We start from the raw sequence: 26,404 nt of genomic DNA on the forward strand, positions 1-26,404 counted from the left end.
ATCTAAGAACAGTGTAATTTTTAAATTTATTTACATAGGCATAATTTGAATTAAGCAATTCTTCTTAGTGCTACTAAAAGCACGTTCTTCAAATTGGTGTAAGTAGAAGAGACTGATTCTATTAAATAGCCCTCTGCAAACAACTGCAACCCAAATGCCAGGAAGAGTCTTGTATTCCTTATGTGACAGCTCTCAAGTTAGGTAAAGAGGTACATGAGGCAGCAGGAGTGACAGAGTACGTACCAGTAGTGACATTTTCTACTTTATGAACATCCACTCCTCTCAAGTCAGCATGGGCATATGTTTGCCCCAGCAATAAACATGATGAGTCAGTTATAGTCTTATTTAGCTTAGGGAGTATGACCAAGTCTACAGTCTTTTTCTTTAATTTTTGAAAAGGCTTGTTTCATAAAACCCACAAAATATTGGAGGAGATAAGCAATAGTGGCACTTTTGGACAGAGACATCAAAGTATCCTTTTTTTTGCTAGAAAAAGAGACAGAGAGACAGAATTGACTGAAAATGGTCAAACCAATAATTTGTATTTAAAGGGATGCAGTCCTGAGCAGCCAACACAGCAGTAGCTGCTTCAACACCCAGGCTGCCCACCAGTCCCACAGCTCTTTTTCCTCATTACAATAACAACCCAAAAAATATGGATTTTGGTATCTCCAAAAAAAACCTGTACTAGTTTGTTACCATTTATTACCTAAACTCTGGCTAGAGTGTCGTTTGGAGTTCCATTTTAACTAAAACAAAATCTTTTGTTGAGGTTCTTCTGCAGCTGAAGTTTGCACATTCACTCAAGAACAGACTATACCACCTAGCTCAGCAAGAAAACTTCAGAAATATTCACAGGCCACCAGTGGCTATAGAAAGGCCCTAAATCACCTCAAGTCTGTGGCAGGCTCAGAACACAATTCATTCTTAAGACAAGTAAGTTTTTGGGTAGCATAAAATTGCCAACACATCATTTTTAGGAAAGCTGTGTAGCAAAAACCATCCTATCATTGAAAAAGCTTATTATACAACAGCCAACATGAGAAAAATCCCAAAATAAATAAATTTAGAGAAAGAGGACTCTAAATAAAGAACTGGAGAAAATACTGAGTGCAGGATGCTCTTGAGAGTATAAAATGGTCATCAAACGCTAGCAATAAACTTGAAGGATATAAGATCTATTAATAGAAGAAACAAACACATCTACTCAAATTAGGACTCAAACAGTCTGGTATACCCAAGAGAAAGTATCTTTATCTGAGACTTTCTTCTAATGACAAAGTTAAAAGTGAAAATGTATGTCTGAAGTTCCAGTTTTCAGTACTGTATTCCCTGAGGGCCTCAGCTCTTTAAAACAAAGGAAAAGTATCCAAATCAAAGAGTAGAAGGTCATGGAGCAGGGTGGCAGGCTGCAGAACTCCCTCTACCTGCTTGGTCAACAGCAAACGTTCTTACAAGAAGGTTCAGTAAGAGTTCAGATCTCACCAACATAAACAGTGAAATGCAAGGAAACCTGGGGGTGAAAGGGATGCTTAGTTTACAAATGCAGGAAATGTCTCATCTACTGCTCTCACAACAGACAATTTTAATTACTGTATTTAAAAATTGAACATTTTTAGCAACACTTTCAGGATCATGTGAGCATTTCTGACAGCCAGAATGAGTTTTAAAAGCCATAGCACTATACTTAGCTTTAAAAATCAACACTTTCATAAATATTCCCAAACCAATTAGCCTGTGTTATAAAGTTGTTTACTTTTACCTAGAACAACAAATGCAATACCTGACATTGCATAGAGAAGACCACATAACTCATGGAACACATACAGAAAGGCCCTTTGTTGTTCTGGAATAATATAACCAAGCACAGGTTAAAATACGATAATCCTATCTGAAGCAAAGTTAGACATATCTTGCTGCAATGCCCAGCAGTAGCATTCTATGCTGTTTTCAAGTTCTGGCCAACTGTACATAGTTTTTTAGGTCCAAAAGGCTTCTCTGTGGCTCACTTGGTCTGTTGGGACAAAATCCAAGTTGTGTATTCCTGAAATGGCTAAGAAACTTTGTTCAATCACAATAACCACTGCCCTTCATTCTGATACTCTTCAGCCTCAGTTTGCAAAATGAAGAATGCAGCACACCACAGGCTTTCAAAATATTCAGTATCAGTATCTCCTCCTCCATTTAGCCTTAAATTCACAACAGTCCTGATTGAAGATGTGGCACTAAAACCCTTCATAGAGAAAACATTTGTTTTATCTTTACAGAGTCAGATTATCCCTAGGCCACGGAACAATCTGACAAGGGAAATACATAACAAGCTTCCAGTAAGTAGAAACCTGTACTATAACTGTAGCAGTAACACCTCTGTGCAGGAAAAAACTTTTGTAACTGAGGGATCTTGGTTTGGACTGGGACAGAACTAATTTTCTTCCTAGTACCTGGCACAGTACTATGTCTGGGATTTAGTAAGAGAATGATGTTGATAAACTACTGATATTTTGGTTGTTATTGAATAGCGCTAGCCCTAAGTCAAGGATTTCTCAGTTTCACAGGCTCTGTCAGAGAGGGGGTGCACCAGAAGTCATAAGTGAGCACAGCTGGGACAGCTGAGGGGTTATTTCACAGCCTAGAACATTGTGGTCAGGACATAAACTGGGGGGAGCTGGCTGGGATAGGCCAATCACTACTCAGTGATCAAGCTGAACATCAGTCAGGAGGTGGTGAGCAATTGTGTTGGGCACCACTTGTGGTTTTGGGTGTTGTTCACTCATTCAAGGATTAGATATGAAGTTGGTGTCAACATCTGCGTTTCATTTGCTTGGCTAATCTTTCATTACCAAGATAACAACAGACTAACTTACAATCTTCCAGTCCACACATCTTTATATAAAAACCCAAAACTGCTTCCTAAAATATATGCAAGAATGGTTTAGTATTGCAAAGGCATGCATAACAATGCCTCAAAAAATTCCAGATTAATTTTTAAATTTAATATAACTTTCCTTTTTTTCCTCCTAAGTAAGAATAATAAAATAAAATTCACACTGCATTGCTAAAATCAATACATCAAGGGTGGAAACCAATGCAAAGGAGGCTAACAAAATGCTGCTAAACTGAAGGAAAAGTATTAATGTTTGTTACTGTGTATTTCTTATTTTTCCAGTGGTCTGCTTGATTGAAATCACTGTGCCATAGAACGCGGGAAGTATTTCTAAACAGCTTACAATACTTCCATTTCACTTACTGATTAAACTACATCATCCTCTCAACTATTCAGAATGAAATTAATTTGAAATGGATAATTGATGCAATTGTGCTGTATCTACAAATGCAATTAATCACTTGCTAAAGATGATTTTTAGGCAGCCAACTATTATGAAAATAAGAATCACACAGCCTCTTTCAATCTTGTCAATTGAAACGTATTCAACTGGACTGGTAAAAGATATTTTTCAACATAAGAATAGCTGTATGTCTTCAGATATTTTTAATAACATCCAAGTGGATTCATGTTTAATTAGCAGAGCACAAAGAAAAGCCATAATATAGTACGGCTTTTAGCAATTACATGACAGTTTCAGGAACCACAACAGCAATATTTTTTCCCCTCAACTACCAATGGATTTCTTGAATATTGTAGTGAGTTGTGATCTTGGCATTTAAAACCAAGGGCATAAATGGACACTCTCCTGAGAATCAGTCTGGAGTAAGAAATTATTCCCCCAAATTGTTTGTAACAACTCTCTGCTGAGGGTCATCATTACAGCTGGACTGCACTGGTGGATTGCACACTGCTCAGTGCAAACACTGAGCTGCCTGAAATCCCAGTCCCCAGCATGTCCAAGTACTCTGGCTGAGCTGGCACTGAAGCAGATTCAGAGCCAGCTATCACATGTGTAGTCCAAGGGAGTGCCCAGTATCTTAGGGAACTATGGGACAGGAACGTCATGCACACACAGCCACACATTTTCAAAGTGATTGCTTCTGCTTTAGCTCAGTGGTCCACAACTTCAGTCAGAATAACATGAGGGAAAATTCTTAGTAGCACACAGGATGTGCTGAGCCATGACACCAGGGATGGGTACCCATCTCCTGGGCGAAGTGTGGGAGGTAACGCCCTCTTACCCTCCTAATTATTACTGGCCCCAAGCCAGCAGACACCTTGGAGTCCCTGCCTTCTACATTGGAAAGATACTGTTAGTATCAAACATAGCTCCCAGGGAGCACCAGAATCAGCGGTAAGCAACACCAGGGGAGCTTCAGTTCTTCAGGGACACAAGCTACACCAGCCAGGCTCCCTCCACTGCACTCCCACTGAGCTCTTCTGGACATGTTCAACTTCTGTATGTAAAACACACCTCGCCAACATCAACCTTCAAAATGCTCTCCCTGATCCTTCTTGCTATACCTACTCCCAATCTGTTTCATGCTAATCATTCAAAAATCTAGCTGAGAACCACTGTCTGCATGAAAAAAGCAATGCTCTGTTTCCTAAAGTCCTACATAAACAGTAAATTCTTCATTATTAAGAGAATCAAGGATTACTTTATGCCTGGGGTTCAAAATTGTTACACATGATTTTGGCACAAGAACTTCAAGAATCCTCATATTAAAAACTTCTCTATCACTGAGAAAAAAATTCACAAGTTATAACAGTGCTAGAGAGTTCACATCTTTCTTGCAAAAGTGAAGGGAAGGAAGAGGTGCAGTTAGAATGCCTGAGTACTTCAATTTATGAAGGGCTGAGAAAAGGAGAAAAATGTAAAAAAATACCTCAGTTAAAAGTCTCCAGAAGAAGCTGTCATACACATAAAACTCTGGACTTAGGCTCAGCATTTTTAACAATTTCTAGACTGAGGTGTGAGCAATGCCTTTTCCAAAACAGGAAATTGCCATCTTATTGCGGGGGGTTCCACACTGTTGTCTCCTTATCACAAAAGTTCCATACCTCCTTGGTGTTCCTCGTGGGCAGCCCCTCAGAGCACGCTTTCTTTTTCACAAAGCAGCCAACTGACTCCAGTTCCCTTCTCACCCAGCCACCCCACTCTTTTATAGCACTCTGCTTCTCATTGCTTACAGCTGTGGCCTGTTAAAGTCAGGCCTGTTCCTAATCTTTGATAATTGGCCCAGCTGCAACTCCTTAGGGGTAAGATTACTTTCTACACTACCTTTATTTTCTTATATTCTGTCCCCCCTACAGCAGAAAGGTGCTTTTAAAAGAAGCATTGATAGTATATTGATAAATATTAGGATTTGGCACCTTCATTGGCCCAAAACCAATTCCTAAAATAAATAGAAATGCTCCAGTAAGGGTGAAAAAAACCTCCAAACCAAACAAGCCACTCACACCAACACCAACCAAAAAACTACTGGAAACATAAGTAATATGGTATATGTTTACAATTTTAGGGAGCTATCACTATTGGAATATTTACCTAAAGGATGCAGTTAACTGGCCAACTAATCACTGGCACCTTTAAAAAAGAGGATATGTTTATTAGCACTGTCCCCATTTATCATGCTAGTTTTAATTGCCTATGAGGTCTCTGCCTGCACTGCAAGCCTACAGAGTCACTACAGAGCAGTATCAGGAGGACTTTCTGCCCGAGTCTGTAGTATTTGCATCTCAGCAAGATTATTAATTTGAACTAAGCCATGCTTAGAGTGCTTGAAATATTTTGGCTGACCTGCTATCTGCTAGGACATTAATATTTTCATTTTATTTACCTTGTGGTGCTTTTATTCTAGTTTCATATTTTAAAGACTGTTGCTAAATTTACTGTCCAGAAATACATGGGTGACCTTTTATTTATAAAGAATATTTATCAGTGGTATCAACAGTGCCAAGGTACCGAAGAAGCAGGTGATTCCAAGCTAAAATTTGTGATTTTTTTTTGTATCATCCACTTAGAGACAAAAATATATATTTTTTTAAAGTGTATAAACTTTGGACATCTGAGTTACTACACAAATTATTTGTAAGCAATTATTCCCATAGCAACAAGCATCATTTAAAAGTGTACTATCATTAGCTCCACAAATGCACACTAGTCCCATATTTTGGTTGCAAACTACCAGTGGGCAATTAACATTGCCAAAAACAGGAAAGAAATTAATGTTTCTACAAGAAAATCTACCAAATTTTCTCAGACCAAGAGAATTTCAGCATGACCGTTCCTGGCTTGACTCACTGCTTGAAGCCTCCCAAGATTTAATTGACAAAACATTTTACAAGAGATTTGCAAACTACAAAGCGGCATTTTGACTAATTTATTTTTCATTTAGAGAGAATCCATTTGTATTCCTTTTTTAAAGTAAAGAAAAAAATCTCTTAACCCACTATGCATTACATCAGGATAACTTCTTCATAAAAGTAATACTTAGAGGACATCTAAATCTTATCTAGACAATATTATTATGATGCCACACCCCTACTTCTCCCACAAATAAAATTTGAATTTTATTCCAACCACATACTAATTCTGAACACTTAAAAACAAATCCCACAAACCTAACACACGATAAAGGAAACTTAACATATGCAATTGCACTACTGAATAAAAACTTTCTGCTTTCATTACAACAATATGCCCTCAATATTAAAAAACATGTATTACCCAAGAGCTCAATGTACAAGTGATACTTTAACCTTGCATCTCTATTCCTTGCAATAAATTCTTTAATGACTTCACCTGTTTTTTCATCAAAATTAAATTACATGTGTCTTCCCCACCACCAGTGACAGTGGGGGTTTCCGAAATTTAAAAATCAAATCCATTTTCAAAGTTTAAATGGGTCTTCATTAAAGATTGCATTTGATACTTTGCTGTTAATTCCCTTTGTGAATGGCATGTATAATGAGATGCCTTAAACATGCTAGGTTGGTCAGCAGGAATCCACAGATCCATTGATTCTGTAACAAAAAGGATAACCACATGGTTACCAGCAGTCTACCAAGCACTGCTCACAGCCTGTGAGAACCAACGTTAAGCTTTGACTTGGATCAGAAATTTGTAGTCACTGCTTTGGAACAGTAACATCAGTAAGATGCTGCAAAGGTATAAAAATGCTTCTTCTCTTACTTCAACAGCCACAGCCATAGCCCTATTTAAGCCAATAAGGCAGTCATCTCAGTAACCAGCATGAGAGGAAACTATGAAAAAGACTGCCATATCTTCTCAGACATGCCTTTTTGTAACACCCCACTCATCGGGGACAGCCTGGCATAGTCCCTGTGCCAGTAATCCTTGGGTCACACACACAAAGATCACTACAGTCCAGTCCACCTGGCCACTTCTTCTCCCAAAAGACAGAGCTGTGCCAGGGAATGACAGGCCTGGCTGGGGCCATGCTCTGCTCCTGCTGATCTGCATTTGCCCTGTGCATGATGTATTATTATTACAGGGTATTATGTTAACTTTTCCTCAGTGTGCAATGTATGTTAGTAATTGCTAGTTACGTTACTTCTATTCCTCATATGGGATTATCACAGTGGAGCAACAGCACTGATTAATCAATTAGCATGGATTCATTAGAGATGAACGATAGGGCAATGTAATTGTGTTTACTGAACAATGGATGACAGTGTGCTTAAAGCCCAGGATTTCTAATAATGATATATACATAACATCATGAATATTTAGAGCACCTTCACTGCAAAGCTAGAGAGACAATCAGGATGTGATTCTGTGTGCAAGTAATGCTGGAGCCTGAAGATTGCATAGATGGGAGAGCCACAAGACAGATGGCAGATAGATGACTTTTTTTAGCTTTGACTAAATCTTTGTAGAACAGCTACAGCATTTCCTGTACTCAAGAATGCACAGGCACGTCTGCACAATGCAGTGGCCAACAGTATAATCAGTCAAAGCCCCAGGTGTCTCAGAAACATTAACCAAGCCATATTAAGCATAAAAATATGAAAAAACTGGCAGAGCCCACTCTATGAAATAAACAGAAGCATACAAGGGTAACTTAAAACTTTTTCCCCAGATGTCTGAGGTGTACATCCCTTTTTGTGGGTCCTTATCAATGGCTGAACACTAAGCTTACAACAGCCAATACGAACACCAAACACTCAGATGCATCTCTCAATATCTAATTAGTGCCCTTTAGGTACTAATGCAATAGTCACAGACCAGACCCTTCTTCTGAGTGATGGTGGTATACAGACTCACCAGCAATTCACATGAATATCAAGAAGTGAGGCATGAGAATGACTAATTTCGTGAAAATATGGTGCAAAGAAGAGATATTGAAATACAGCTTTTGCTGCACTCTGCCTAAAAGGAAAAAACACTAAAAAGGAATGTAAAATATTACAGGGGAAATACTTTGCTAAAAAGTTAAAGTAGGAAACATGTTCTCTATTATACTCCAGGAAATTGGAAATCTTCACCTAAGCCCAATAGCTGGGTCCCATGTGAGAGTCAATCTACAGCATGACAAGGACCTGAATACTCTCAGATCACTCATCCAGTATTTTCCCAAGATGCTTACACATTGTCCCAGGGAACCACAGTCTGTGATTAGCATAGAGCTTCCTCAGCTGGGATCACAGCCCTTGAATACAAGGTACTAAGAATTACTTTGCCTGTTTAGATCAAAGGCACTTTCATTCCTGCAGGGAGTTAAGTATTCCTCCTTAACTCTGTGGGCTGCAATTTTATTTACTTTGCTAAAGTTTCACATATTGAGTTAATTTAAAACTTATCAGTTTCCTCCAGTCTAAGGAACTTACTGAATCAGTGACTAACAGTATATTGTCCTGAATCAGTGACTAACAGTATATTATATTTAACCATTTGTTCCATATGCTTAGAGATGTTAAAGTACCCATATGTACCCATATAAAAATACACCTGTGTGTGTGTGTGTGTGTGTACATATGTGAATGATAAAGTTGCAGATGAAGTTCTTCCAAAAATCTTAACTGGCCACAAAGATAATATGGAGGTCTCCCAGTATATCTCAGTACAGGAAGGAATTATCTTTAAAAATTCTCTCCTTGGCACTGGGCATTCTACAAACCAAACTGCCCATCTTCATTGTCAAAAAAACCTCCTCAACACTGTAGCAAAGAAAATAAATGATAGCCTAAGGAAAATAGAACACAAATTTGTCTTGCCTCTATTTGACAGGCAACCCCTAAACTAGACATGCTCCTAATTTCTCTGTTGCCACACTTTAAACCAAATTTTAAAATAGAATTTCTCAGAGAAAAAACAAGCCATCTATTCTGAAGAGCACCAAACAAGTAAATAAGGGTTAAAATGTTGTCTGAATCTCTTCAAAGAATTGAGTTGCTCGCATCCAAATGGGAGAAAATACAATGTCCTACATAAACCCCTTGATCTCAATCCCAATTCTCAATGGAAATTAAGGCAACTCTGTAGCATTTTAATTCTGCTGAACTGTATACAAAACCTTGTTTTAGGATCTGAAAATACAGGCACAATGTTATCCTGAATTTATGAGTGAAAATTCTTAATAAACCTGAGTTGGCTCCTGTGAGCCAAGACATTACTATCACTGGCTTATCTTAAACCTAGCAGGCAATTTAGACTAGAGACACATCACCTGAGAGCATATTGTTATTTCCAATAAATCCTTATTGGAACCATAGTGGTATTTTCAACCTCTCCTAGGGTTTTTAAAAGTCATCATTAAAAACCCTTCATAAAATGATGTGGTTCCATGTTAATTATTAACTACATTGAAAAAACAGCACTGGTTAGTAAATAACTTGACAGCACTAAAAACTGCAGTGTAAAAAGACAAGATTTATCACACAATTGAAAGGAAGCTGGGTGAAGTAAATATCACAAGCAAAGATAGATCAGCATATTTGCTGAGAATAAAATAGAACAACAATTATAAAACCTTACAGATTAATTAAGCTCAGGACATTTTAATGAGCACAGTTGTATCCACTAATCAGATTATGATGGGGACTCTCACAACCATGGTTTTTTTAAAATTATTTGAAGAGAATAAGCAAACAAAATCTCATGGGTAATTTCAATTTCACACTACAAAGTTATTATCACCAGAAACAGCTTTTTTAAGGTTGCCTTAATTGTACTATAGTTGTTGACTAATAGGAACATCTCTAATTGCAAGAACAAAGGTCAGAGAAGACATTTTTGTTGCTTAGGTGAGCACAACAGGTGACATGGACAAATGAGTAACACTCCAAAAGACAGAGAGCAGCAGGAGATACCAACTGTCCTATTTCTTGCATGTGCTCCTGGATAAACACACTATTTCAATTCAATGCCTGTTTCATTGCTTTTGAGAAAAATACAGGGAAGGTGTACGAACAGAAGGATTGGTAATAAGAAGGCCTTTGAGTCAAAATCCCATTTTTTGTTAATTCCTATTTTAAAATTTAAAAAGGTGATTTCCTAGAAACAAAATGTCACAGAGACATATTTAGTATGTGTTTGCCACAAAGTAGAAGGAAATAGCTATAACCTGTCTCCTTGCATGCTTTTGTGAAGCTCTACCATTTCCAACCCCTCCACACAAGATGCTCAAGATGGTTTCAGATACACAGAGAAACTACACTGAGACTTGTTCCAGTTCCTCAGAACTTGGAAACTGAAAGTATGGCACCAAATCGCAGATTAAATCAAGTCTGGCTACCTGAGAGAGCCAAGGTCAGTTAAGACAAAGTGAGGAAGGTGACAGATGCACAAGAGACAAGGTTCAGTACATCTCAGTTCTTTATGAGGCTTCTCAGCTAAGGCATGTGAAGCCAGATTGATTTAAACATGAGTATTTCCTTAACTTACAGTTCTCTTAATTTTAAGAAATGTGTTGACAGAAAATCTGAGTGGTCTGAAAAGTTAACAAAGTTTTTATACATGGGAATTATTTAAACTTTAAAACTTCAGTACAATATGCTTAGACACAAAGAACAGTTTTATATACCAGTGAAATATTTCAAGTACTATTATTTATGAAGAAATTCAATGTTACTTATCCAGGTCAGATAGTAATTAAGAATACTTCACAACCAGAAATGCAGGGAGACTGGCAGCATGCTGGGTATAAGGGTGTGGGTTGTGGTTTATAGATTTTTTTTATTTGTCTCACTGCTACTACCTATGCCAAGTTGATCAAAATTTACTATTTAGAAAAACAAATTTAAAAGCATTTTGTACAGTCAAGTTTCTTCTGCCATCACATAGAAAAGCAAAGCAGCTTTTCTGAAGATTTTATAATTGCATTATAACAGCCCAAAACACTGTAAGCTACAAGAGCTTGCTTGCATCTTTCTTATATTGAGCACTACTGATCTGCATATTTAGTGGCTCCTCATCACTGTAATGCATTCTGGGTGCTCAAAAGTAAAGACATTACCTTTTCTTCTAGAAAGAAAAGGTAGAAAGGAATAGATTCAATGAGTTACTTTGTGAAGGAAAGAACAAGGTAGACTTCCTACAGAAAAGCCTCTCATTCAGAGATGAACTTTACCAAATTCAAAAGCAACTGAAGGAAGCATTCACTGCTTTCTTCTGAAAATGAGCTTAATAGTACAGGAGCTGATACATCCTGCAGGCAAGAGCAATACATCTTAGACAAAAGTTGCCCCCAGTAGAAAAGAAGATCATGGAGGGAATAGCATTTTTTCAAGTGCCTGTGCATAATCTCATGCAGGGCTTTAAATTTCAACAAAAAAACCCAGTGCGAATTAGGTTTAAAATTTTAATAGAAACTACTGGATACATGAAACAAAACACTGAAATAACAGGGTAATACTGATCTGTGTTGCAAAACTGATGTACTGCTGCATTTTAAGCTACTCAGAGCTTCTGCAATTTACATTCACTCCTGTACAATGGTAATGAAGTGATCAAGCCTGAAGATCACAAATACAAGGGCCTGGGGAGCTGAACTCCAGCTCAGAACTTCGTCTGAACAGTTTCCTCAAGCGTGAACTGACTACAGCACAGTGTTGTGAGCACAGGAGTCCAGGTTCTAAGAGGACCAAGATAAGGCTTTCTATTTGCTCGGTGGTCTCCCAGCAAATAACCCTTTCCAGTATAAATGGCTACAAATCCCAATAGAGACAAGTTCAGTCAGTGAATGTTCACCAGAACTTAAAACAGGAACCCAACCAGAACACTTTCAGGTATAATTACACTTAATCTGGACTAAAAATTAGTTAATTTCCTTTGTCCAAGTATCCCCATGGCTGTATCCAATACCAACAGCTGGAAAACACAAATGGAAGGATTGAGGGAGCTGAGTGCAAACTGAAATAAAGTTTGAACAGTATATTTTTGCTTATTTTTTTTTCCTTAAGCCTGAACTGCCTTACACACTGGTAACAATCAAACAGGAACTGTTTAGCATACGAAAGAAAATATTATTTCTGTTGTTATGGCTATTTGGACATCTGATAGCCTCAGGCAACCCAAAGGGACCCCAACAACAACAGCTCAGCTTAAAAGACAAAGGGCAGATACCTTTGAAGTGAGAGATGACAAAGAAACAGCAGTAGACCTTGAAGTTTGGTCTGACAGAAAGAACCTGAACATTTCAGAGTAAATAAATTCTATTCATCCTCTCAATTCTCTTGAAGGCAAAAGAGGCACAATGATGCTGAATGCCAGAAAACCTAAGGGCAAAATGCTCTCCCACAAAACCCTCCTGTATGGCAACAGGAAAGACAATGAGCATTTCAGGGGGGGGATCAGCAAACAGCACTGAGGAATGATTCTTGAAATTGTTAATATTTTGTGACCTGGCTTTAATTTTATTGTTTGGTAAATGTGAGTGATAGGAAACCCCTGTCAATAAAAAAACCACTAGCAGAGTCTAGTAAGAGGATCCTTTTATTCTTTGACATCCAGGCTGAACAGGCATAAAAGTTTTTAGATAAGAACGTGTGAAGACTATTGCAGGGTCGTGAAGACTATTGCTCACGACCCTGGTCAAACTAGTGGAAAAGACAAGACTCGATTTCCAGCCCTGCAAGCGAACAGATTTTTAGAGACGTAAAACATAATTCAGGACACAGATAAGGTACAGTTTAGAAAATAAATGCTGGGTTCTAGAAGCAAGTAATTTCAAAGTGGAAGCTCACAGTTGTGTCTCCCAGACCTGCACCTGTGTCCTGCACTGGTGATGATACTGAATGGCACAGGGAAAACAAAATGGCAACTACCTTTCTGCTGGGAAAGGGGAAGACAAGCCACTCCTGCACAGGTAAGACTGTGATGTTGGGAAAGGACCTCACCCTGCCACTTTGGAGAAATCATGCTTGTTTGGGCAATTCCTGCATCTCACCAGTGAGGAGAGGTGCATTAATGTGGATGTGGATAAAAGGCTTCCATAGGCATGTAAAAGCTGTTACACATTACATAATTTCAAAGCTGGTCTAAGGACAAAGACTTGTCATTCCCCTTTAAATCAAAGATTAATAGTAACTGTGCACACAAGACTTAGAACAGTAAGTGTGTACTTGCTACTGGCATTTTTTATTTTATTGCCGCAGACAATGACTTCAATTTGTGGTCAACAGACCTCTAAATTCCTTGACTACTTTTAGAACATCATAAAAAGAAACTGTGAAGATCCAGCACAAGATATGTCTTCACCAGAAAGTTTTTGGGAGTCAACAAACCAAAAAAAGTCAAGTTATAAGTCATACTTTAGATTATAAATTGGTTGGCATTTCTGACATTGACAATTACTTTTTTGAGTGGGTATTTTTAGTGAAGGGACAGAAAATTCCTGAGGACTACTGATGTTTTTTCTCCTGGAATCACTTCTGATTTATTTATAGGAGGGCTTCCTACCTTTACCTGCAAATGTCACAACTGAGCTTGTGACTTTTATATAGTCTCTTGGTTTAATAACTATAGTAGGTACAGCACATGTTCTGCCTCTGCCCCTCTCCAAAAATAAACAAAACCTAATCACATCTAAAAACTAGTTTATATCTCACTGTTCATAGGAAATAGAAAGAGTTGGGCACAGATAACCTAATTTTCACCTGTTTCTTCTTACTCCATACACACTAACTCAATTTAGATTGATCTGCTAATGTTTGCAGACTTACTACAGTGGCACAAGGGTACTACACCCATTCAGTTTATGCTTAAAAAAAGAAAAACCAAGATGAAATGTTGTTCATACTCCTTTTAAATTTTATTTTAGCTCTTTGTTTATCGCTTCACTTCAAAGCGCTTCCAATATGAGGCACAGTTTCAGTGTGACAACTTTGTAAAATTAAAATAGAAAAAATGTGCCAGCATCAATCTGCTTTACATTGGAAAGCACAACAGCCTTGAGACAGAAATGACGACTTGTGAGAGTAAGCTATAATGAACCCAGAAGTGCTATCTGTAGTAGGAAAAATATATTAGACTGGAGGCTGAACACTCCTGAAACAATTTGTCTTCCTCAATAGGAGTCTCCTATTCCCCACTTGCAGTGTACAGCCAAGTCTAACTCCAAAAGCAAGGAAAAATTATCAATATGAATCCCCACAATTCTGCTGGCTAACATTTCTTATTTGACTTGGAGCTACTTAAAGTCCAAATGAAAAAAAAAATACAGCCCAGAATACAGTTGAGTCTGCATCCCCCACCTGTGACCTGTCAATGGCTGGGCAGGAAGGCAGGAAACCACCCTGGCAGCAGAAACCCCACAGGGCGATCCCACCAGCCCAGGGGCAGGTACCCAGCTAGGGCACAGGCCCAGAAGCTGGGAGCTGAGGCTGGGCAGAAGCTGCACAGATAACAGAGTAACAGATGAGGCTGAGCCAGCCTGTCTGCCCTAACCCCAGGCAGCTGCACCAACAGAGCAGGGGAAACAGCCCAGGACACAGGAGGACACCAAACCTGCCAGCTCCATCCCCAGCTCAAAAAGCCCAAAGTCATGGCAGGACAATAAACAGTTAGTAAATGTGGTCCCAGTTAAGAGGGAGGCTACAGAGGGTCAAGGGGCTGATCCCAACAGTACTAGTCAGGATCTGTGCAGGTGCCCCCAGGTAGCCAGGTCCTTCTCAAATTTCAGTGTTGCTAGAAAATAAGTTTTACTGTCTAGTGAGCTGTACTGTCAGATTCCTTTGCACAGACATCCTTTCATTACCTGTGAACTGCAATATATTAGGATCTAGCTCCTATTCTTTTCACAACAATGTACCTGAGGTACAAATTAATTTCTCTTAAAATATGTTCTTGGCAAAGGGCATCCCATGAATACATATGCTACATATGGATGTATAGAATTAGTGGGTAGCATTAGTTTATATTGCTTTCCCAAAGACACACTTTCATTCCAACCTCCTCCAATACATACAGACATTTTTCGGTCTTCTGCTTGGAAATTACTTTTTTTCCTTAGAGAGCTGGTGAAAGCAATGAACTTGCTTTCTAACTTTAATGTGTACCTTTTAACATAATACTTGCTTATCAAAAGCCTAGCTATTTTAAGTACTTTAAAAGTAAAACAAACCTGTTATCAACTGCATATATTACACCAAAGAGTATTTTTCCATTTGGTTTTTGGTGTCCAGACTGAAGAGTTGCCAACCAGCCCTGAATGTGCATGTTTGGTTCTTACAGAACTAAATACTAGCAGCAATGGAAGAGAAAGTAGACCAGAATTAATCTTGCTTATTAAACAAATAATAAAGAAGTGTTTAAGTGGTAGTCACCATCACATTCATATGAATACAGAATGATATGTAATAAATTCTAAATATCAAATTATTTCAAGAAGAAAACTTAAATCACTATAAACCTAGAGTTCGCAAGTTGCTTCTGACCTTAACAGGGAACCAACACAGACACTAGAAGCCTGATTACTATAAAAGCAATTTTAACAGAACTAGCATCAATAATTAGATGCTTTAGACAATTGTGTAGTATTAAAAATACATGTAACTGGCAGCAGATTGATTTCCCAAAAGTCTTATAATCTTTTGGTATATTCCCAATATATTTTTTTTAAAAACATTTATTTATGAGTGCATGCATCTGGTTCTAATGACCTAACTTTACCTGTAAACATCAGAGTTTGTGTAACTGATGACATTAAAACAATAAAGTTATCAACAAGCCTCTCAAAACAGCCTTGTGAATATGGCAAAAATAGACAATGAAAGGTAAAAAGGCAGCAAATCACAGCCAGATATTAAGCAATCATCAGGTTCAGTGTTTTGTAAACTCAAGGATAGCTTTGTTATCACTAACATGGTAATCCCTAATCTTACAGTATTTCTTCTATTCTGAAGTCCTTCACAAAGAAAAAACATATCCCATAAATTCTCTTGCATGTACTACCCAGACTACCAATTTGACCGTAGGACAGCATCCACCTCATGCTATCCTGTTGTCAGTAGATGGACTTGCCTATGGACAGCAATCCAATTTCCCTTCCCTTCTGGATGACGAGATGAACCATTTCTCAAGCTTAACAACAGCCAACCAGAGACAGAATTGTCTGAAGACTGAAGTGGAATTGATTTCTTTTACCCCACGTTAATTCTGCTATTAGAAATTTACAGTACAATTAATAAATAATAAAAATACTGTATAAAAACTTGTTTATCCCATTCTATCTCTGCTCCCCTGATCCTCCTTTGTAGGAATATAAGGACTTATAATAAAGAATTTTGCATTTTTTCCACAAGGAACAAAACACTTCGATTCTAAGTGTACTCACCACTATCCAGCAGACCACCTCAGTCACCAACATTTCCAGTGTACTTTCTGTAGAATATTCTTCCATCAGACATACAACATTACTGAATTCGCTCTCTCAGATAAAAATTGCAAAACATCCAAACATGAAGGAAATGCAGATACACTTATACATCAGTCACGCTGATCTCATAGCTGGTATTTGTGCCACAGAATTTTCACCAATATCATTAATTAAAAATACCCACAGCTTTGCAGACGCGCCCAGCAATATGTGATACCTAGGCAGCTATGGTGATGCTACACAAATCTGAGGAAAATATTCCTATGTTCTTTTCAAACAAATATACAGTTGAGACTATACTCCTTGGCTGAAAAGAATACCATTAAAATGTCTGAGCAACAAACACATCTGTCTGTAAGAACTGTGATATTTCACAGCCTTGACTGATCTATTTATTTATTATCCCTATTTTAGCTATGTCTTTTAAAACCAAATTGAAGGGAATATCATTCTAGCTGCTGATAAAGAGATTGTTTTTTAATTTGTGACTTAAAATCCATTTAAATCTGGTTTTGTTCCCTGGCCTCTATTCCTTTTATCATGCTAACAATTTCTCTTAGATATGTTTTATAAAATTCCCCTTGGAATATGCCTCTTCTGCGTATTCTGAAAGAGAATTCATTTGGGCTTTTATGGAAAGTATCAAAAAATGATACAACAAAGACTAACCAGCCCTTGCTCAGTAATGCTGCTTGCAGAACTTACTTTACCCCAAAACAATGTATTTCTGTTTGATTCTCATCCTGCTGCTTGAAGGACAGAAAAAGGTAAGCAGATCATAAAAGAAAGGGAGGATCAGGGCTGGAAGTGAACACCATGTCTGAGGAACCTTCACCATATTCTTTTACTGACGTGAAGCCAGGTGAAAAGAAAGGGGTTCCTTTTGTTTCTGTAAAGCTGACAGATGTACCATGAACTTGATTTTACTTGGTTATTCCAAAAGGCAGAGGAAAGAAAAAGGAGGACAGTTTATCTCCCCAGGTGTTAAAATGTGTAACCATCTCAGATGTACCCAATTAGGTCGATGGAGCAAGCATGCTGCAAGAAACAGCAGCTCTTTCATTTCAGGTCCAAGTTCATGTCACTCCAAGACAGCTGCTACATAGACAACAGCACAAATACCAACCCAGAGAGTAATTCTAACTCTGAGATACCGTATATGCTCTCAAAGATATGCAGTCTCAAAGACTGCATATTCAGTGCAGTCACATTACATGGTTCAAATACTCAAGTACAGAGAAGAAGGTATTATAGCCTCCCTTGGGACTAACACAAAAAGAAACTTTTTACTTGAATCTTAGAGAGAAGCTTGAGAATCCATATTGAAACCTATATTAAATCAAGATGAATTAAAGGCAAAACTTATTGCTACTAGTACTTTAAAGCAGGCTATTAAAAAAAGCACAAGCCACTACTCAAGTTCTTCAGAAAAAAAACCCCAAATAATCTTACAGGAACAACTGTTCCTATAAGGTCTCTCTGGGGGGCATTTTTTTTTCCTTTATGATACTGCTTGGAATGTGTAACACTTTGAACTGACAAATATGGTTCTTAGGATCTGAAAAATGTCATAAGAACAACTGTGCCAAGTGAGACCACAGGTATGTCCATCTTTGAATAGCAGGCTGCCCCACAAACTGCTAATTACTGTCCCTCATAGTAGAGACAAATAGTGGCAGCAATTTGCTCTTGCATCAACACATTTATTCTACAGTTTAATCACTTCCTCTTAGCTGAAAATTTGCATATTTGTTTTTTGCATACTGTTTGTTTTAATTTTATTTATTTAAAGTTATTTCAGAGAAATTACACCACTGACGTTACAACAAAAGGTCACATTAGAGGCCAGAAGCAATCACTGCAATTACTGACAAAAATCAAAAGTGGAATGTTTGTTCAAAATCCTGGAGCTCACTGACTCACCCTTACTATTTTAGTCTATATTCACACTGATCTTAGTTTATTATTCCTGACTCCAACAAGTCAGAACACCTGCAATAGCAAAAGGACACAGTACACAGAAGCACTAAAATATTCCTCCCTTCATTTCAGTTGTCAATGTCAGAAATTGTTTCACAGGCATAGCCAAAAATCAGGACCTGCTGCCATAAAAAAATTCCGACGCCATGTGCAAGTTTCAGAGAGACCTATATTATTATTATCACAGCTCAAAAACCTGTAAATCCAGATTAGCTGAGACACTATCTACACAGAAGAACAAATCTCCAGATTAAAGTGTCTCCAACAAGTTGGGTAATTTAGTGATGAAGAGGCCTCACCTAACAAAATAAAACCATAAAAAACAAATGCCATCTTCCTATAGTGTGAATAACTGTCAATCCTGTAAGAGAAACAAAGCCACACATCTGACTTTTGGAGAAACACAAATATTAACCAAACAAGATTTGAACTACATACACCTGCATTCCAGTGCACTGGAAGAATGACACATTAAAAAATCCAAAATCTTTTTTTTTTTCCTAAAGTCACAGCAACATTTGTGTCTAGGTAAGTACCAAAGATCTCTACCATTATTCCTGGCAGTCCATTAGATTACTATATTTATGCAAACAGTTACTTAGTAGTAGGCATTTCAGAAGAACACTGACTGAGAACCTATTTTATTTTAGCTAAATGTTTCTAGAGCTTGACAGTAAATGATATGCATGAGCCATGCTGACTGTCATCTTCCACTTTTGACTGTCAGACATGGAAGTAACTTGCTAATGTTTCATTCCAATTTCAGCACCATGAGCCTGTTGCATACGCTGCCTGCTAAAAGCTGTTCCAGATGGAATGACAGTATTTTGTAGGACCCCGAAGATGTAGCTATAGAGATGAATATGTGTCAACAGCATTGACAGCATGACCTTTTTTCCCCTTTTTTGTCAACTGTTCTTATTTCCATGCTTTAATTTTTCTACATTCCCTGTAACACAGGCAACTTAGGAAAACAAAGAGTTTCAGTCTCTTGGCCATCTTGAATCACATACAATCTTACTGACCTGGCTGCACAAGGCAGAGGACAAGAGAGGAAGGTGTATAAACAATAAGGTATCTTCAAAATCACAGCCAAGGCCCAAAATTCATTTAAAAGAGGAAACAAAACTCACTCTCCTACTAACATAAGAATGATGAAGAGCTTTGATGATTTTCCTAATGAATAGTCAGTAAAATGCCAGCACTCCTCACATTGGAAACAACCTGATAACAATGAATAACAACTTCTACTGATTACACCATTTTTACTGATAATTTATATACTATGTTAACATCACAGAACATTCATTATTAGCTCTTATTACAATAAATCACAAAAAATCTACTTTTATCCTGCTGAAATAAAAATATGTAAATTACACCCACTGCTCATTTTAAACAATACAGGTAAAACAATACCATTTCTCTGACACACAGGCTGTGCAAGGAACAAAAAGAACACCCCTCCACACACACACATGCGCTGATCCGCACCCTCAAAAGAGGAAATTATCACAGGGCACTTCACTCCTTTTTCAGATGCACAGTTTGGTATTCTGACAAACATGTAATTTACATTTTTTAGTTTTTCCTATACAATATAAAATAATTTCCTTTTGATGCAGAATGCCACAGGACACAGTACAAGAAGGGAAAAAAATGCAGTGGAGGGCTGTAAGGCAACAGAGAGAATTGAGAAGGAATGGCATTTGTTATTTCGACAGCCCTCAGCTCGCTGCATAGTTGGATTTATAATATGTTCTTTAAGAGCAGCAGTTTTCATGGTGTAAGAGTGCCACACAGCTCTGGTTCCTGCAGTGCTCACACCAACAACTTCAAAACTAACTCACTGCAGATGTCCCTATGATCATCTAATCAGACATCAAAAGCAATATACTGACAAGCTCCTGTGCTGATTAGAAGTGTTCTATATATGTTTCACAGCATAAACAGACACACAGTAGTTGCTTTATAAATGGATTCACCCACATCAGAATTCCCTTTTAAAAAATTCCAACTGTTTGGAACTCCCAAGCTGAATGACAGAAAATCCTTTTAAATCTCCCCAGATCTTCTCTTCAGTTCCAAATTGCAGTATTTCAAGAGCAAGAGTTAAATTATTAATAGGAAAACTTTTACCGGAAAAAAGTAAATGCCTTCCAGAATTAAAAAAGCCTTGCTGGTCTGAATGACAGCCTAAGACCACACCACATCAGGAAGGCAGCCTGGACTTTACCCTCCAACACACATGGTAATAGCTAAGATCTATTTCCAAATCTACTTTGAAGTCTGATTATTACACATCAACAAGCATGGATTTAAAGCATTACAAGTGCACTAGCTCTGCCAGCTTCTGAAAAAAATCCTGTTTCTCCCAATATCTGGTCTCCCCAGAGTCCACTTCCTGCAACACTTAAAGAGGACCTGTATGAAAGATGGGGACAGACTTTTTAGCTGATAGGACAAGGGGTAATGGTTTTAAACTAAAAGAGAACATATTTAGACTAGATAAAAGAAAGATGTTTTTACGAAGTATGTAAAACACAAACAGGCTACCCAGAGAGGTGGAAGATGCTCTGTCCCTGGAAGCATTCAAGATCAGGCAGAATAGAGCTCTCAGCAACCTGATCTAGTGAAAAATGTTCATGCTACAGTAGGAGGGATGAAACCAGATGACCTTTAAGGGTCCCTTCCAATCCAAAGTGTTGTATGATTCTACCACATAACTATGGGAGAATTTCATACTGGAATTCCAACACGTACAAAAAGATAAAATAAAACTATCTGACTTAGTCCAGTAACATAGTGGACAAAAGTTCTATCTTCTAAAATCAGACAATACAACCCTCATGGCAGTGCAGTCTCTTGGCTCAAGTCTTAGTATAAATCTGCTGAATCAAGTTATAAACTCTACAGAATTATTCCACCACTGTGCCAAAAAATATCTTTTCTGCCGTGCCCTACTTTTAAATAGCATGATATTTCTAATATTTCTGGGTGGTTTTTCACTAAAATACTCACACATTTTGTAAGTACTACTCACAGCCATAGCATATGTAGCATATCTTTACGTTTACATTTGTATATAATATCAAATAGAAACAGAACAACTCATGAAGCTGCATCCTTACACATGTGGATGTTATGCTAATTCACAGACTCCTAATCAGGAAGGCTAATACACCACAACCACAATTAGCAGCCACAAGAACCAGAGGAGGTTTTGACCCTTTTTAACAAGAGCTTGAAACATAAAAATGTTCTAATTATATATCAACCTTATTCAAAATTGCAAATTACATGCCCACAATGCATAAAATACAGCCAATTTCAAGTCGTATCTAGGCAAAAATTGAAACTGTATTGAGCCACTAGAGCAGCTCTTCAATTGATCCAGCATCTCATTGTACCTTTAAATATGGATAAATACAATTTAATCCGCCAGTCCTATTGATTAACTCCAAGATAACCTAAGCATTTGTCCAGGAAACATGTAACTATAAAAGAAAGTCATGCAGAAAACTGCATACTATAATAATCAGCAAGTTAACAAGAGGGGGTGAAACCTTAGTCCCACCAGAATTAATGTGAAATTCTTATCAATTCAAATAGGATCACAATCCTCTGTCTAAAACTCACAACAAATCAAGTCTTATGATAGCAGAGGAAGTCTGTCCCTAGGCAAAAACAGAAACAAGCTGAAGTAACAGCTCCAGAAACAAAAGTTCAGATGTTATATACCTTATATACATTAGCAATTACTACCTGAATAAACTGGACAGAGCAGAAGCAGCAAAATGTATTTTTTTCCCCAAACACCAAACCAACAGAGCCATGCAATTCAGACTTCCTGCCTTGCTGCATCTCATCCCTACCATGTTGGGCAGAGGGAACAACTGAGCTGGTGAAGAAAATCCGAAACTGCAGCTCCACTCTGCTAACTGGGGACAAGTTTTGAGCAAGTGTTAAATTCCCCAAGAATATTTGTTTCTTCTGGAAAGTTTAATCCATCTCAACCCTGCTGCACTCCAGAGCAGATCTCTAGCTGAGATCCACACGACCACTACAAAACTCACTTTGTGAGGCCAAGCTATTTGCAGCCAGAAAGCAGATAGACCAGCCCTTGGCCTTTGCCTGAGCAAAGCTATGGGCACAGAACTTTTCAGAGAAGTAGAACCACAGAATCCCAGAATGGCTTGGGTTGGATGGGGCCATAAATATCACCTAATCCCAACACCCCTGATGCAGGCAGAGACACCCTTCTCTAGACCAGGATGCTCAGAGCCCCATTCAACCTGACCTTGAAAACATCTAGGGATGGGCATCCAGTTTCTCTGGAAAACCTGAGCCAGTGTCTTACCACCCTCACCATAAAGAATTTCTTCCTCATATCTAACCTAAATGTCCCCTCACAGTTTGCACCCATTATTCCTTGTCCTGTCACTACAGTTCTGGACAAGCCATCTAATTCCAGGGGTTCCATACTGTTGTCTCCTTATCACAAAAGTTCGATACCTTCATGGTGTTTCTCATAGGCAGCTCCTCAGAGCACTGACTCTTTCTTCTTCACAAAGCAGTCACTGACTCCAGTTCCCTTCTCACCCAGCCACCCCACTCTTTTATAGCACTCTGCTTCTCATTGCTTACAGCTGTGGCCTATTAAAGTCAGGCCTGTTCCTAATCTTTGATAATTGGCCCAGCTGCAACTCCTTAGTGTAGAAAGTAAGATTACTTTCTACACTATCCATTTTCTTATATTCTATCCCCCTACACAGTTCCTGATGCAAAGTCCCCCTCCAGCTTCCTTGCAGGTCCCCTTCAGATACTGGAAGGTTCCATGATGTCTCCACACAACCTTCTCTTTTCCAAGCTGAACAGTCCTAACTTTCTCAGTCTGTCTTCAAAGAGGAGGTGCTCCAGGCTCCTTACCAGCTTCATGGCCCTCCTCTGGACTCACTGCAAGGTCCACATCTTTCCTGTATTGGGGACCCCAGAGATGGATGCATCACTCCAGGTGGGGTCTCACCAGAATGGAGTAGACAGGTGGAATCCCCTCTCTAGACTTGTTGGTCATGCTTTTTTTGCAGCCCAGGGCCTAGGTGACTTTCTGGGCTGCAAGTGCACATGGCTGGCTCACGTTGAGTTTTTTATCACTCATCACCCCTCCAGTCCTTCTCCGCAGGGCTGCTTTCAATCACTTCTCTGCCCAGCCCACAGGTGTGCATAAGCACATTAAACTAATTCTGTATCCCTGAAGTCCTCTCTGGATACCTAGGGAAGGAAGTTTTCATTCTTGAAAGCCTGGCCAGGGCTCTGTGATCCTAACTAAGTGGAACAGCTAAAGAGTAGCTTTAATAAAGTAAAAACTTCATTAACAAATACTTTTTCTTCAACACAAACAAAGAACAAATTCTGATGTGTGTTACCCCTATTTTTCCCTGATTACTGTCTCTAAATTTTCCAGTGGCAGCTATCACAATAAGGAAAGAGAGGTTTGGATGAAAAAAGAAACTCATATTTTGTACCATCTGTTAAATGACTTCCAATCTGAGGGAACAGATGCTGGACTTCACTATCAGTTTTTGATTGATCTAGAAGTACTTTGTTAATTGGGGCTAAAACTACAGCTAAGATGTGTCAGAGAAAATAGGAAAGTATAGCTCAATTCTCCTCAAACTACCTGGCCACTCAGAAAAGGTTCTGTTATTTTTGTATTCATCATTTAGCATTAAAAAAATCAGATCTTCTTTTGAATAGATGGGACAACATCTGAAAAACAGAACACATGCCCTGGCTGAACACATACTCTGCCATAAATACTGTGAACAGCTCAAATGGTTCATCAGGTTCTACCAGTTCACCTGAATGGGATAGCAAAGTTCTTTTCTTGTAGTACTGCATGTTTACTGTCCTATTTCATGCATTACTCATTGTACTACTGAAGTGCACTTTCCAGAAGGTAAATCAGCATTGTTTTCAGAGAATCCCATGCTCATTACCTCACAAAAATCTACTGAAGCACTGGTGTGTCAGTGTAAGGTATATGGGTATTGCTACACAGAGCCCACTGCCAGCTCCACATGTACCAAACACCAAAACACCAGAAATGCCAAAAAAGCTCAACTAATTATGAAAGTCTGTTTCAATTACAAAATAATTGCTAAGATAATTGGGGCATAAATACAGAGACCTAATTTTCACTTACATGCACATGTTTCATCTAGCAACAGTTCTGGGTTTTCTAATTTGCATGTGACTAAAGGAAGCAGCTCAACACGAAAAAACTCTGGTTTGTGGCAAAGGAAATTCAGTATTAGTTTTAAATTTTCAGCAGCAATGTACAGAACAAATGAATTTTTTCTAAATAGTGTTTTAGCACTTGAAAGACTACAGCTATTTTCAAAATGCAGTGTTCAGTTATTTCTGCCATATTTTTTCATTTGTGAGATATTGATTTTTCTGCATGTTTTAAAACAATCTGTACCTAATTTAACCTATGTTTTTAAGCTTTCTGTGTTTCCCAGAACATTATGCCAAAGCATATTTCAGTATGATTGACAATGAGACTTTTAGAAATGGTACTGTTGCGAAAACAAGAGTTAGAGTAATGTATTGTGCTGTAATAAATTTTTGCTTTCACAAAAAAACCCAGAACAACACCAAACCACAACTTTGAACTTTCTGGGCCTCCCCCCGCCTCCCCTTTACATGATATATTTTAAAAAGTCCTTCTCCACCCCTGTTACTAGTCCAGCTTTGACTGTCACCCCTGCAGCTGACAGATGAATGCTCTGTATTTTAGCAGAGGGAATTCCTTTAGGCTTAGAGGACTCTTTTGTACTGATGCAAGTCAGTGAAGCATGGTGATGTTTTAACTTCCAAGTATTACTGCAATCCTCATATAATGACATAAAATGCACTTGTCACCACTAAAATTACATAAAAACCCCAACTCAACAAAATGCTATTTTTTCCTTCTTGATGGTCTATAAAGCATTCAAAATACAGCCTGGAATGAAACAGATTTTACTTATTTTTCCACCCATTTTTGCCATTTTTATGGTTATAAAATACCAGGGACGAGCATTACGTACTGACATACTCACATTATATGTTTCTCAGCTTTGCCAAGAGTCTAAGATCTGCACTGTTAACCAAGAATTCTTCTTTGTACTTTCATTTATCAGACTAAGTCAGTATTTCATTAATATGCAAATGCTTGCAACAAACATCAAGAAAAACATCTTAGCTCAAACAGGTCTAACAAATGATGCAGAACTTAGACAAAGTTCAGCCCCGTGTAAGATCATAATCTACTTGGAGAGTTGCTGAGACTTTTAAAATTGCACCACTTACCAAATAACACAAGCCATTGTAAAATAAGGTGCACACAAAATATTTAGATGCACATGCATTTGGCCATGCAAAGAGAAACAATGAACAGTCAACTAAAATCCTGTGTTGGCCTTCAGAATTATAGTGTTAGAGTGAGACTCCTAGATCATTATTTGCATGCAAGTCAGCTGACTGTGTATTTACTTCCTTTATTCCTGTGAACTTCACTGAAGGTTTGGTCATAAATACACCTTCAGCTGAAAGGTTCCCACCTTCAGCACATGTCACTGAACCCCAGCTCTCTCCCCCTATTCCCTAACATGCTAACACAGCCATTTGTGGAACATTACTCTAAATT

At 38.2% G+C, this 26,404-nt stretch overlaps 1 protein-coding gene across 2 annotated transcripts in view; it reads right to left on the reverse strand.

Moving 5' to 3' along the window:
- The window catches only part of PARD3B (par-3 family cell polarity regulator beta), a 391,422-nt gene that overhangs the window by 233,984 nt on the left and 131,034 nt on the right, over positions 1 to 26,404 (reverse strand). The window lies entirely within an intron of this gene.

Source organism: Melozone crissalis, unplaced genomic scaffold, assembly GCF_028551555.1.
Source record: "Melozone crissalis strain CALT ecotype California unplaced genomic scaffold, PUWL_Pcris_2 ptg000023l_1, whole genome shotgun sequence".
Taxonomy (NCBI): domain Eukaryota; kingdom Metazoa; phylum Chordata; class Aves; order Passeriformes; family Passerellidae; genus Melozone; species Melozone crissalis.